Here is a 12502-nt window from a genome sequence, read left to right on the forward strand (position 1 = left end):
CACATGACTGAAGGCTCCCAGCATGCGGCTGGGGGAAGAACAAAGCAGGAAGGCATGACGGTCCAGTCATTAGGGCCCTAGGCTCAACTCCCTGCTCTGCTTCTCGTGTGACCTTGGGCAAGTCACTCAGGGTGTGTCTGCCCTGCATTGCAAACCTGGGACTCCAGGTCCTGGGCTTGTGGACTTGGAGGTCCAAGCCCACATTTGAGCCTCCACACCGCACTGTACATGGGGCTAACAGTTGCTGGAGCCAGGTCTCACAGCAACGCCAATATGTCCTCACTACGCTAACTCAGGTCCACAGCTTGATCTGCGTCCACACTGTGGAGTTACAGAGCTCAGACCAGACTTTCAGTGGGATTCGGATTCCAATCAACTCACCCCCCCAGTAGGATCCTGGGTCCTCAGTGCTTGCTGACCCAAGCCAGACTGGTGTGTGGACAGAAGGAGGTCTTCGGCTCAAGGCTTAGGATGCTGTATAATCATATTGTAATGGCCCTCACTTGGAGTCTGGTTGGAGAGTGTGGCCTAGTGGTCATGACCAGAACCCCTAACTGCCAATGGGATTGTGGTGGGGGAGCCTGGGCCCTCCCACTCCACCAGGCTCTGATCCAGGGCCCTGTGGGCTACCAGTGGTCTGGCAACCAAAGCTGCTTAAGGCTCTCCTCCCTGGGCCACTTCCTCTCGTCCTCCCCCCGGGTCAGCTTAGTCCAAGGCTTTCCCCCGTTGGGGGAAGTCCAAACCAAATAAGTAAGAGGGGGTTACCAATGTCCAGGCTCTACAGGTGTGGGAGGGAGGGAGGGATATTTCCGTCTCTGGGTTGGGTCCTCCCTTTCGGCAGCTACGCCTTTAGGTTTCTCTCTTCTCTGGACTGCTGGAGCTGCGGGCTGCAGGGCTGCTTACCTCCAGTTCTACCACGCAAATGAGCTAATTCCTTGTCTTTTAATTCCTCCATCAGAAAGAGCATTTGCTGCAGGTGTGGCATGGCAGGATGGGGCGGGCTGAGCCCAAAATAATCCCTTAACCCTTTGTTGCCCATTGTGGGGTTTGCACACCCTGTCACTCATACCTTCACTCTGCCTCAATCGCTAATCTGTAATGGGGGGGATAACACCATTACCCCACCTAACTTACAGGGGCGTTGTGAGGATAAATACATGAAAAGGTTGTGAGGTGCTCAGAACGACAGTAATAGCGGTCATAAAATTATTATTTTTACAGGTTAGTAATCAGAGACAGAGATTGAGACATATCCCAAGGTTCTAGGAATAAAACCTAAGAGTCTTGACTCCTATCACCTGCCTCTAACGGCTGGCTTGCTATGAAACAATGTGCTGCATGGTACAAAGTAGACAAGAGACTTCTTTAGTTCACATGTTTACCAGAAGCATGTGCTAAAGAACAAACCCCATGTCTCATTACGGCTTTAGCCCACTATGCCTCTCTTGCCCTTTCCACCATTTCCCCTCCCACCCTCAATTTAAGAACTGCTACGTGTTGCTTTGTATTCTTCACTGTCCTCATTTGCTCTGATCACATTACTATTAAAAGGCCAATTTTACGGTAGCCTGGTGCACTGAGCCGGCATCAGGTGGGTCTGTGCTAAAGAAATCAGTTTCTTTGGGCATTCGTGAACCTTATCCCTTGAGCATGTTTCTGTAAGTGAAACATTTTAGCTTCTGGCATGCCTCTCCCCTATTACTCCTCTTCTTCCCTGCCCCCAGTCTAAATGCTGCCGGCATCATTCTTAAGCAGATTCAAATGCAGACCGAAACCTGGCATGTTAGGAAATACCATTTTTAACAAGCTAGTATTAGAAATAAACATTCAGCAGAGGTTTTGCACCAACAATGAATCTCATTGATCTCTCAGCTCCCCACAAGCCCCACTGAGACAATTTTAAGGCAATCCTTAGCAGAAAGTTTAAGTCTTTTTGTGGAGAATGAAGCAAAGTTATCTACAAGTACTCAACAAAAAGGCAAAGATACACCACAGCGGTCATCACACTACCAGTACGTCTGCTTCTCAGCCCCTTTTGACCAAAAAAGTCCCAGAACACACACACACACACACACAGCTGAGCAATCTCAGAGGTACATGATTAATAGACAGGGAAATTACATAAAGTAGCAATTAAGGATTTGGAATCACCCTTTTCCAAAAATGAGAAATATTTTGGCCATGTTTCATGTGAGAATCTCAAAGTATTTGGCAAGCACTAAACTTCCAGGCCTGACTAAACAGACACCTCTATGCCTCCAATTTTCCCCATCTGTGAAAGGGGGGTAACCACCACCTCTCTCTCGCACACATCACGATGAAAGGTAAGATTTTCAAAAACCACCCTAAGGAACTTAAATGCTTTTGTCTCAGAGGTAACAACACTGGAGTTGTAATGCAAGACCAAGCCCTGGTTATACCTACAGTTTTCATCACTGTGCAGAATTACACCTCCAAACTTTCCCAGGGCAGACAAGGCCTAAAAGCCTTCTGAAAAAATAGGCCAGAGTTTAAAAGTCCAAGACCCGCCACATGAGAGACTTAAATACACATCTAGGCAATACCTGTACTGAGAGTTCCACTGGTGCAGGACCAGCACAAAGTTACATGCAGGCACCTTTGCAGTGTACAGGCAAGATATTCAAACCATTAGCTAGTACAGAGTATTTTAGACCTTTAACCCTGTCAGGCACCAGGAAGAACTCATGCATACAGCCAACAAGCTTCCTCCACACACAGGAACATGTTTTATCTGCCTAATCCACACTAGTGGCCAAACCATGCAAGCTAGGACTTGCTCTAGTCTCTGTTCCACTTCAAGGAGTGCTTGGTGTGCATATAACTGCCTGGATTCTAATGATCCCCAGTTCTAGAGAATGGAAGACAAACAGATCCTGTTGGTCCTCCTCTGATTTGGAATAAACTTAAAACATTTCAAGGAAATGAAGGGAGACACACCCACAACAGCAGAAAAATTGCACCTGCCAAAGATACTTAAGAACATTATGCAAGAGCAAAATTTCCTTTGATCATCTTTGCATAAAATGTATACCCTGTAAACCAAGTTCCTTGAATTGTGGATAGGACCCAATAAGGTTACTTTTTTCTACAAGGATACATATAATTTTGCTTTGCCATCATTTTGTAATTATTTGCCTCGTTATTTTTATTTTACTTTCCACACATTGCAAGAGATCTTTAACATGTGGCATCAGCTACATAAAGTTCTATACATGTTCTCTGCAGTATCCGGTACTCAGATAGTACAGTGAGAGAGGCCATAAAAGTATCTAAAATAGATAATCACATTTTACGTCTGTAATTAAAGTTCCCATAAAGTCTTAGGTTCTTTAGCATTAAAACCTTTGGATGGGTAACCGCTCATTGATTTTTTTTTTATTTTTTATTAAAGCATTTTTTTAAATAGACATAAGATTGAGAGGGAAAAGAAAGTAACTGCTGGAGACACCTGTCAAACAGATTCAGAGATCTAAGCTGACTTTTAATTAATTGTAACTCCAATGAAATCAAAGCCACATTCACAAAACTTTGGGGGAATCTTCGCTCTAGAGGACTGTCAGCTAGCCTTTTACTTCATGTGGAGAATTAATGGCATTGCTGATTTGGCCAAAGAAAAAAATCCATTCTACAAGAAGATGACTACTGCTCCTTGGTAAATAACTTGCTGGGCTCAATGCACCACTGTAACCTCCCGCTTTGATCACAGTTCATGAAACTAATTGAGTCAGGAATTAAAAACATACAAATACCACGGCAAGAAAAATCTCTCTCACTCCCTTCCACCACCGCAACCCTCCACCCACCAGAATCTTGGACTGACTATGCCAGAAAATCCCCACTCTGATACCCAAAAGGAAAACTAGGACAAACAACTATGATGTAATCTGTTTCCAGTGCTTCGTGCATCAAGACACCCAAACTCAGGCCGGCTAGGGGATACCCCTGGTTTGCATAAAACAGAACAGACTACAGCCACCCTACCCTACAGCATGTGGAGATGGCAAGACACCATGCAGTGAAAGTGGTGTGGTCCTGCTGGACAAGGGAAAAAGCTAGATTCCAGAAGTCAGCCTATGGGGGTAGAAGGCGTGGCCCCATGTAGCACACAGCTCAGTTCCATAGGGGGCATAGCATGGTCAGAAAACCCAGCATCCTTAGCATGCCTCCTCCTTTCCATCTCTCTAGCGCTCACCTTTAGGGTACGTCTATGTCTAGAGTGTGACTGCAGTGTACACAAGATAGCTTTAATCTAGCTAGCTCCGGTACCGGAGCAATAAGGGGCTTCATGGACTTCTGTACATGCTCGCCCAGAACCCTAGGTAATTACCCAGGCAGCTAGCCCATGTTGAAGACCCTGCTGCTGTGGCTTCACTGCTCTGGTACCCAAACTAGCCAGATTACAGCTAGCACAGGTGTGTCTACAGCTACCCCATGACTTCAGTGTAGACAGTACCCCCCTCCCCCCCCCCGTGGTTACTCAGGTGGGGGACTGGATTTGTCCCCACATCACAATGCACCACTACTTGAGTTATTCTCCCCCCACTCTTCCAGTTCAACTGGTGCAAACCCATCTCCCCAGTCTCTGCACTAGCTTGTAAGTACCATGTGATAAGCATTAGCCATAACTCATACCACAAACTACCTTTCACACTGCTCTGGTCTACCCTACCCTTATCTAATTTCCCCCCCTGCGTCTCACTGCCGCTGCAGCTGTTCAGAAACCCAGTCGTACCACCAACCTCGTGATTCCAACAGTTACAACTCACTTAGCCCAACACAACACCGGCAACAGCTTTGGCCCTAAGCATAAATTTTTGATTTTTTTTTTTTAACTGAGTATTTCAATCAATTCAGTCCCCGGCACCATAGTAACGATAGAAATGGCTTAAGCTTGGTGCAGTTTTCTTTAATGCATTTCCTGTCCATTGCTCATGGACACAGGATCTCCCCATAGGTATGGCCTATATCAAACATACAATACAGAAAAAGGCAGAACAGGCTAGAGCACTGAACTGGCATTCAAGAGATCAGAGTTCTATTCCCAGCTATGCCATGCGACCCTGAGCAAGATACTCATGCTTAGAGCCTCAAAAGGTATTTAGACTCCTAACTGCCTCCATTCCTGTTTCCCCTCCAATCTTTCGCCTTTGGGACAAGGATGGTCTCTTACTATGTCTCTGTATGATACAGTAGGGCCTGATCTCAGTTGGGACCTCCATATGCTACTGTAATATAGTTAAATAGAACTTTCCTCCCCACTGAGTGCTAAGCCCTCTAGAGAATCCCAGGGTCTAGACATTATATGCAAAATGTGTGTTCCTCAGCAGACAGTGCAGCTGATGTCCACAAACCCACAAAAGAGCTTTTCACTGAGTACGACTTGCACAGTGTACAACTTTCAATTCCACCTTCAGTTTTATTGTGTTTTTCCTTCCTTTCCTGGCTTCACCATGTGTGTAGTGTAGTGAGGGGCTTTGAAGTATCTGCTATGCCCAGCCCCAGAAGTGGTGGCATTTCATTGGCAAGAGAAGCATTTCTTCTATTCATCTGGAGCACTTTGGAATCCTCCTGCACCAAATGTGCTGTATAAATGTAGGATAATAATATCAGCGTACTATTGTTACAGACCACGGATTCAGGGTGGAGGAGAGACAAGTGGTTCAGAACATGCCCATGCCCAAAAGGCAAGCTGCATGCTGGTAGACTGTGCCTGAGAAGGGCTTATTCTCACAAGAACTTTCAATTCTTTTAGCAAGCGCAACAGAAAAAACTGCTCATGACGTGTTCACCCTCTCCAGCACTGGCCTATTCCACTAGTGTGACCAATGAAAAAAACATTTGCTGTTGCTAAGGCTTTTAAACGGACAAGCTTTTTCAACAAAGCAGGCGCTGGACACGATCTCTAAGTCACAACACAGGGTTGAGACATCCACAGACACAGAGCGAAAGCTCAGCTTGGTTGGTTGGTTTCTTTTAACCTCTTTGCACAGTTATACACGATCTGAAATTGTCCTTCAGAAAGTTTCTGAAAAACTAAATATTTATACAGCAATTGTTACGAAGTCTCCTAGCAGGTCTCTATTTAAGAGGCATTCTGTTTGCTTCAGCATTTAAAGAGCTGAAAAATCTGTCAGGCCTTTTAGTTTGGATATGGAATTGGAATTTTCAGAGCATCTTCTTGTCTCATGTCCCTCATCCTCCTCCCTGATGCAAAACTGACCCATGGAACAAATTCAAGCTAAGACAGGTAGTGGGGATATAAAATATAGATGGGAAAATGCCTATTGATTTTGTGACCAAAGCTTTTGAAGGAGGCGGGGAATCTTATTAGCAAGTCTAAGAGGGGGCACTGAAGGGAGGTGTCCAAGATTTTGTGTTTCAAATCAACCAAAAGCCCTAGCTAAAGAACACAAACTTTCCTATCACACATGGAACTGACTCACAAAGCCAGGATCCATACCAGAACTCTGCCCAAGTTCTGTGGCATTTGGATCCAGGGGTGGAAATGAGGTCAGTCCCATCTCTGATCATTCACACACACAGAGAAAAACAAACCCAGCAAGCCTTCACAACTTTAAATCATGGGAACTACTTAATTCACTAGGTATTAGTCTCTGCTGCCCCCACGCCATTTTCCCTCCCACCTGCCTGGTCCCCTCATTACCGTCACTCAGCATCAGTTTTTGCTACAGTAGTTTTCTTGGACCTTTGCCCCTTCAGTCAGCTTGAAGCCTCTTCTCTATTGTACACAGGAATCTTTGGGAAATTAATGCAAGTCTTTGCTTGGGGGATGGAGAGGGTAGAAACATTCTAGCTCCGTTATTCCACCCCTTCCTTCCCCCCCCATCCCTGCCTACACACACGTAACCCACCATCCTGCAAACACAGACTTACGTTTAACTTTAGGCACTACGTTTTATGGGACTACTCAGACTGTAAAGCTAAGCATGCACACAAATCTTTGTAGGATGAGGGCCTTGCTTTGTAATCCGTTTACAAAGCCTGGTCGTAAATAAAAATTAAAGCTACTGGATTGCAACAATACAGCCATGTGTAGATATCTAGGAAAGCCCAACAACAAGGAGCAGGATAGGAGTGATTCAGTACATTCTTGAAACTTTCTCTACAATCAAGAAAAATAAAGGCAACACTTCAGGCGATAACGAACCCAGGAGAGAGGGGAATCAGTGAAATCCTAGGGTCTGAAGTGAATGTATCGATATTGCATATTGATTGGATTAAAGGGACCTGGTCTACTTGAGAATTTGTACTGCACTAGTACCTTAGAGACCTCAGTCGGACATGGGCTAGGCACTGTACATACATTAGTAACATAATAGTCCCTGCCCCAAACAGCTTACATTCTCAAACTCCAATCCCTGCAAACAAGCGAAGCATGGGTCTCATTTCAACCACATGAATAGTCCCATTGAAGTCAATGGAACTAGTCAAGCGATTAAAGTGTGCTGCCTGTCATGCTGACTGCTATTGTTTCATTGTTTCCTTACACTCCCCCATCTGTCTGTATCCATTTCTTGTCTCACACTTAGATTGGAAGCCCTTTGGGGCAGGGACCGTCTCTTAGTTCTGTGTTTGTACAGGGCTTCGCACAATGGGAAGTGTCTGCAGGATTGGAGGCTAAAAAAGAGCCTAGTCAATTATTTTAAAAAATTAAAAGGAGCATCAGATACCACCATCTACCCCTGCATCAGATTGCCAGTTTTTGTGGTTTTACAACAACACTCCTCCCCCGCCCCCGTTTTAATAAACATCTCTCTCTGGGTGAGACCCACCGAAAACAAGTGAAACTAATCACAACTTTACAAGAGAAGTCATGAAACTGACTATACACAAAGTACTGTCAATTGCACAAAAGTAATCTTCTAATCCCCGTTCTAGGCTCCCCAGTTCAACAATTCCATTTAAGAGTGCTCTTTAAACCCACCCCGATTCAGCAAAGTACTTATGCATGTGCTTGACAGATTTAAATGGGACTTATGCATGTGCTCAATTTCTTTGCTAAACAGGGACAGACTTCTAATTTAGGGCCCTAGCAATCTTAGTAGTTACTTGTAACGACAGCAGGTAAAACATTTTCAGACAGAAGTTGTGATTTTCTAAGCTGATGGACTCTGTTTAAGTGTCTTCCCTCCCCGTACTACATGACCCAGAATACCTTCCTACTTAAAAGCAGTAAAAGCTGAAATATAGTAACATAATAATAAATAAATAAATACTAGGAACCGAAAGGGCATCTAGATATACATTAATGAGGCAGAGAGCTTGTTTTTTTCCTCCTTCAACATATACTTCTATCTTACACATATACTTTGTTATGCTTTTTCAATAACTTTCCTCTTAAAAAAAAAAAGTCAAATTCCACTAATGTCTTGGATTTCACAACATTTGGGAGAAAATCACCGGAGTCGACAGCCAAAAAAAAAAAAAAAAATCCATTACATTAACTGGCCTGTCACTGGCAGTGACAAATAAATGAATTTGATAGTTATAGATCAGTCATTACTGGATCTACCTCCAGGCTGAAAAAGGCTGAGCACTTTGCAGACAACACGTACTCAATTTGGAGACAGAGTGAAACATGCCAGGGTACTGGCCACCCTGCTTCTCTTCACCTCTCCCTCCTCCGCACCCTGTCTCCAACTCACCCTCGCCGAAGGTTGGTGCAGGGAAAAAAGTGCCTTGGAAGAAACAATGGAGGGGGAGGGGACAGAAAGGTATAGAAAAGGGCAGGGAAGGAATAAGCCCACCAAAAAGGAACCTAATCCAGTCATCTCCAACTGGTTAGCAGCAAGTCAAAGGGAACATAAGTATATTGTCATCATCACCGCAACTAGGAGCCCTAGGCATGGACCTCCTTGTGTTAGGCGCTGTACAAACAGAACAAAAACCCAGTCCCTGCTCTCAAGAGCTTACAAGCTAAACAAACACAAAAGACATCCTTAGGCAGTGATAACAGGGAGACATCTATTACACCCAAAGGCCTTGGCTACACTGGCAATTCACAGCGCTGCACTTGCTGCGCTCAGGGGTGTGAAAAAACACACACACCCCGAGCGCAGCGCTGTAAAGCGCCAGTGTAATCAGCGGCTGCAACGCTGCACGCTCGCTCGCAGTGCTGCAAGCTATTCCCCTCGGAGAGGTGGAGAACTTGCAGCGCTGCGAGAGAGCACAGCCGCGGCAGCGCTGTGAATCCGCAAGTCACAACTGTCTCTGGGTATTATAGTCAATTGGAGTGTTTTACCTTGAAAAGAAATGTTTATTTCTCAAAACAAAACCCTTGTAAAGCCCAGGACCTGTTGCCAAATGCAAAGCTGCACCATGCATTGCTCGGTTACTTTTTCCCCCTCTGGTGGAATGAATTAAAGAGCATGGCTAATGCTGAAACCTGGGTGGGTCATCGGCAGCTGAATTTGAACCTAGGACTTCTGGATCTTAAACCGTGAGCCTCAACTGCCAGAGCTAAAAGATCCAGCAGGCCAGGCTGTTGCAGGATCATCCACCACTCTATGTGGCCCAGCTGTCAATAGAGGGAGACAGGACACAACACTTGGTGGGTATGGGCTACGCCAGAGGTGGGCAAACTACGGCCCGTGGGCCGGATCCAGCCCACCAGCCATTTTAATTGGTCCCTTGAGCTCCTGCTGGGGAGCAGGGTCTGAGGCTTGCCCCACTCACGCACTCAGCCGGGGAGCAGGGTCAGGGGCAGCTCCCGGAAGCAGCGGCATGGCTCCCCTCCGACTCCTATGTAAGGGCAGCCAGGGGACTCCACTCTGCATCCTGCCCCTGCCCCAAGTGCCGCCCCCGCAGCTCCCATTGGCTGGGAACCGCAGCCAATGGGAGCTGCAGGGGAGGTGCCTGCAGATGGGGCCACATGCAGAGCCACCTGGCCATGCCTCCATATAGGAGCTGAAGAAGGGACATCTGCTTCTGGGAGCCGCTTCAGGTAAGCACCACCCAGCGCCTGCACCCCTGAGCCTCTCTCCATGCCCCAACCCTGTGCCCCAGCCCTAATCCCTCTCCTGTCCTCCGAACCCCTCGATCCCAGCCCAGAGCCTGCACCCCCAGCTGGAGCCTGCAACCACTTCCTGCACGCCAACCCCCTGCCCCAGCCCTGAACTCCTCATCCCCAGCCCCACCCCAGTGCTCACACCCCCACTCAGAGACCTCACCCCTCCCCCACAGCCCACTCCTCTGTCCCAGCCTGGAGTCCCCTTCCGCACCCTGAACTCTTCACGGGAACAACCACCAAATGCTTGGCTCTCATAATGCCCCTGGAAGGTGAATGCTTTGTAAGAAAACAGACAATTCAGCTTGGACTTACACAGCCATCCAAGGGACTTAGACACCCGATTTCCATTAAAATTAATGGGAAGTAGGCATCCAAACCCCCTAGACAGCTTTGACAATCTAGCCAGTATATTTATTCTGGCAGGACTTGCTCCCAGCTTACTGCTTTCAGTAACTAGTAAATATATTAGTGTGTAATAACGCATGATCCAAATGAAAGGGAAGGCTACAAAATTCTGCTTTTCAATCAGAATGGAGGGGCGCGTGTGTTTGATTGCACACGTACGTTCCACATGCCCAGACAGCGATCTGCCTGCTTACTTGGCTAGATGGAAGACTACCTACCCACACAGAACCCTGTATGCCCATTTGCACATGGAAATTCAAAGCAAGAAATCAGCTGACAATCTGTCCACTGACTAGCATCTGAAGTTGAAATAAGGCAGTATCAGGTTACTTTTAATAAAGAAACATTTATACTCAACGCTCTCTTAAAAGCTTGAAATGAGACATGCTTCCCTGGCGCATCCAGACAAACACACAAAATCCTCTCCAGTCAAAATCTTTTCGCTGCTTTGCGACTGAACTGTCATCTGGGATGATGTGTCCAGGTCATCTGTGGATGGCATTATTTAATTTGAAATACAATCCTGAAAATGCAGTGACCTCCACTCTGGGTTGACAACAGGATATTCAGCACCAAGAGTGTAGGCCTCTACCATTTGAACTAAAGGAGTAACTCCACTAGCTGGCAGCAACAGTAGACTTGTCCTTTGTGTAGACCACCTACTGCAGAAAAACCTAACACTTTTAGATCAGCAGATTACACTCAATAGTGTTTTGATATGTAATCTTCCCTCTGGCGAGTGGTCCAATCTACTCCACCTGCTAGGACTATTCACAACAAGCAGCACTGGACCCTGATATTAAGTATTTGTGCCCTAGGGCCTGATCCTGTGAACGCTTGGGCACATAACATAACTGCCATCAGTAGCCCCACTGACGTCAAGCTTCCACTGGAAACTTGTCTGCCTCTTTTTCATACAACGCTTTACACATTTTCCAAGAGAGACAAGGAAGGACCCCGACATTGGAAAATACAGAAGCAGCAAATTAAATTTGATAGTTATCTTATCCCCCGCCACTTAAAAAAAAAGTAAAGTAATATCTGCATATGTGTAAACACACACACACACACACACACACACACTTTTCCTGTTTATTTGAATAGCACAGGGGACATAGATTTTATTCAGATAAACAGGCATTTGGATAATCAAGAGGGCGTCGAACATGCTCTGCCTTTCCATCAGAAACAGCTGGACTTCGCTGCGGTCACTACACATGTGCAATACCAGCAAGGCAACAGACTCCCTAGCTCCCCGGCTCCTCCTGCAGCTGCTCAGCTGGGTGCACGCCCCAGCCCTGGCTCTTGCAGGCTGCCCGGGGAGCACAGAGGCCCTTCTGAAAAGGGAGTTGGGCATCCCAGTGCTGCAGTCCCCAGGGGGCCGCTGCAGCAGCCAAAGCCCAAAATATGATGCCGAACAGACCAAGAGATAAGGTGTGGGCAGGGGATGTGCATGCAGGCAACTGGGCACAGGTGTCAGAGAACTGCATGCTGACAGCTGGGCAGGGTGGCAAACTGGGGGGGTTGCACACAGGCATTTGTTTTGTGGGCCGGTCTGTCAGGGAACCAGGAAGAGATTTGGATAATGAGGAGGTTGGGATAATAGGGTTTTGATAAAATGGGAGCACATTGTGTGCATTATAAAAACCCTCAACTGTTAGTGCCCTGATTGTTAACACCAGGAATGAAAGAATTTGGTCTTTTTTCTCCCGTGTACATATTGTTTTCTTTTTAAAAGATTTTCAGGTTAGTAATGCTAGAAATGCTCCACTATTGCAATGTTCCTTTCAGAAGCTGGAAGTTCATCAGAATGTTTACCTGGTAACAGCAGCAACTGCAAGATTGTATATGTATATTTCCTCCATCTCAGTATTAGCCATATTCTATAGCCTCAACAAGTTTTAAATCCCTGAAGCAAAATTTCTTAAAACAATGGTTGCAAGTTGCCCTAGCGTTCACAAGAAGAGTAGGATTACACATTCTGGTGTAATCCATCAGAGGCAAATGCCTAGAGATCTGCTACGGTCATTCTACAAAAGAGGGGAA

At 46.1% G+C, this 12502-nt stretch overlaps 1 protein-coding gene across 26 annotated transcripts in view; it reads right to left on the reverse strand.

Moving 5' to 3' along the window:
- MSI2 (musashi RNA binding protein 2) overlaps positions 1-12502 on the reverse strand; it is a 398015-nt gene that overhangs the window by 368776 nt on the left and 16737 nt on the right. The gene's annotated exons all lie outside the window — the stretch shown is intronic.

This window comes from Chrysemys picta, chromosome 19 (assembly GCF_011386835.1).
Source record: "Chrysemys picta bellii isolate R12L10 chromosome 19, ASM1138683v2, whole genome shotgun sequence".
In the NCBI taxonomy this organism is placed as follows: Eukaryota; Metazoa; Chordata; order Testudines; family Emydidae; genus Chrysemys; species Chrysemys picta.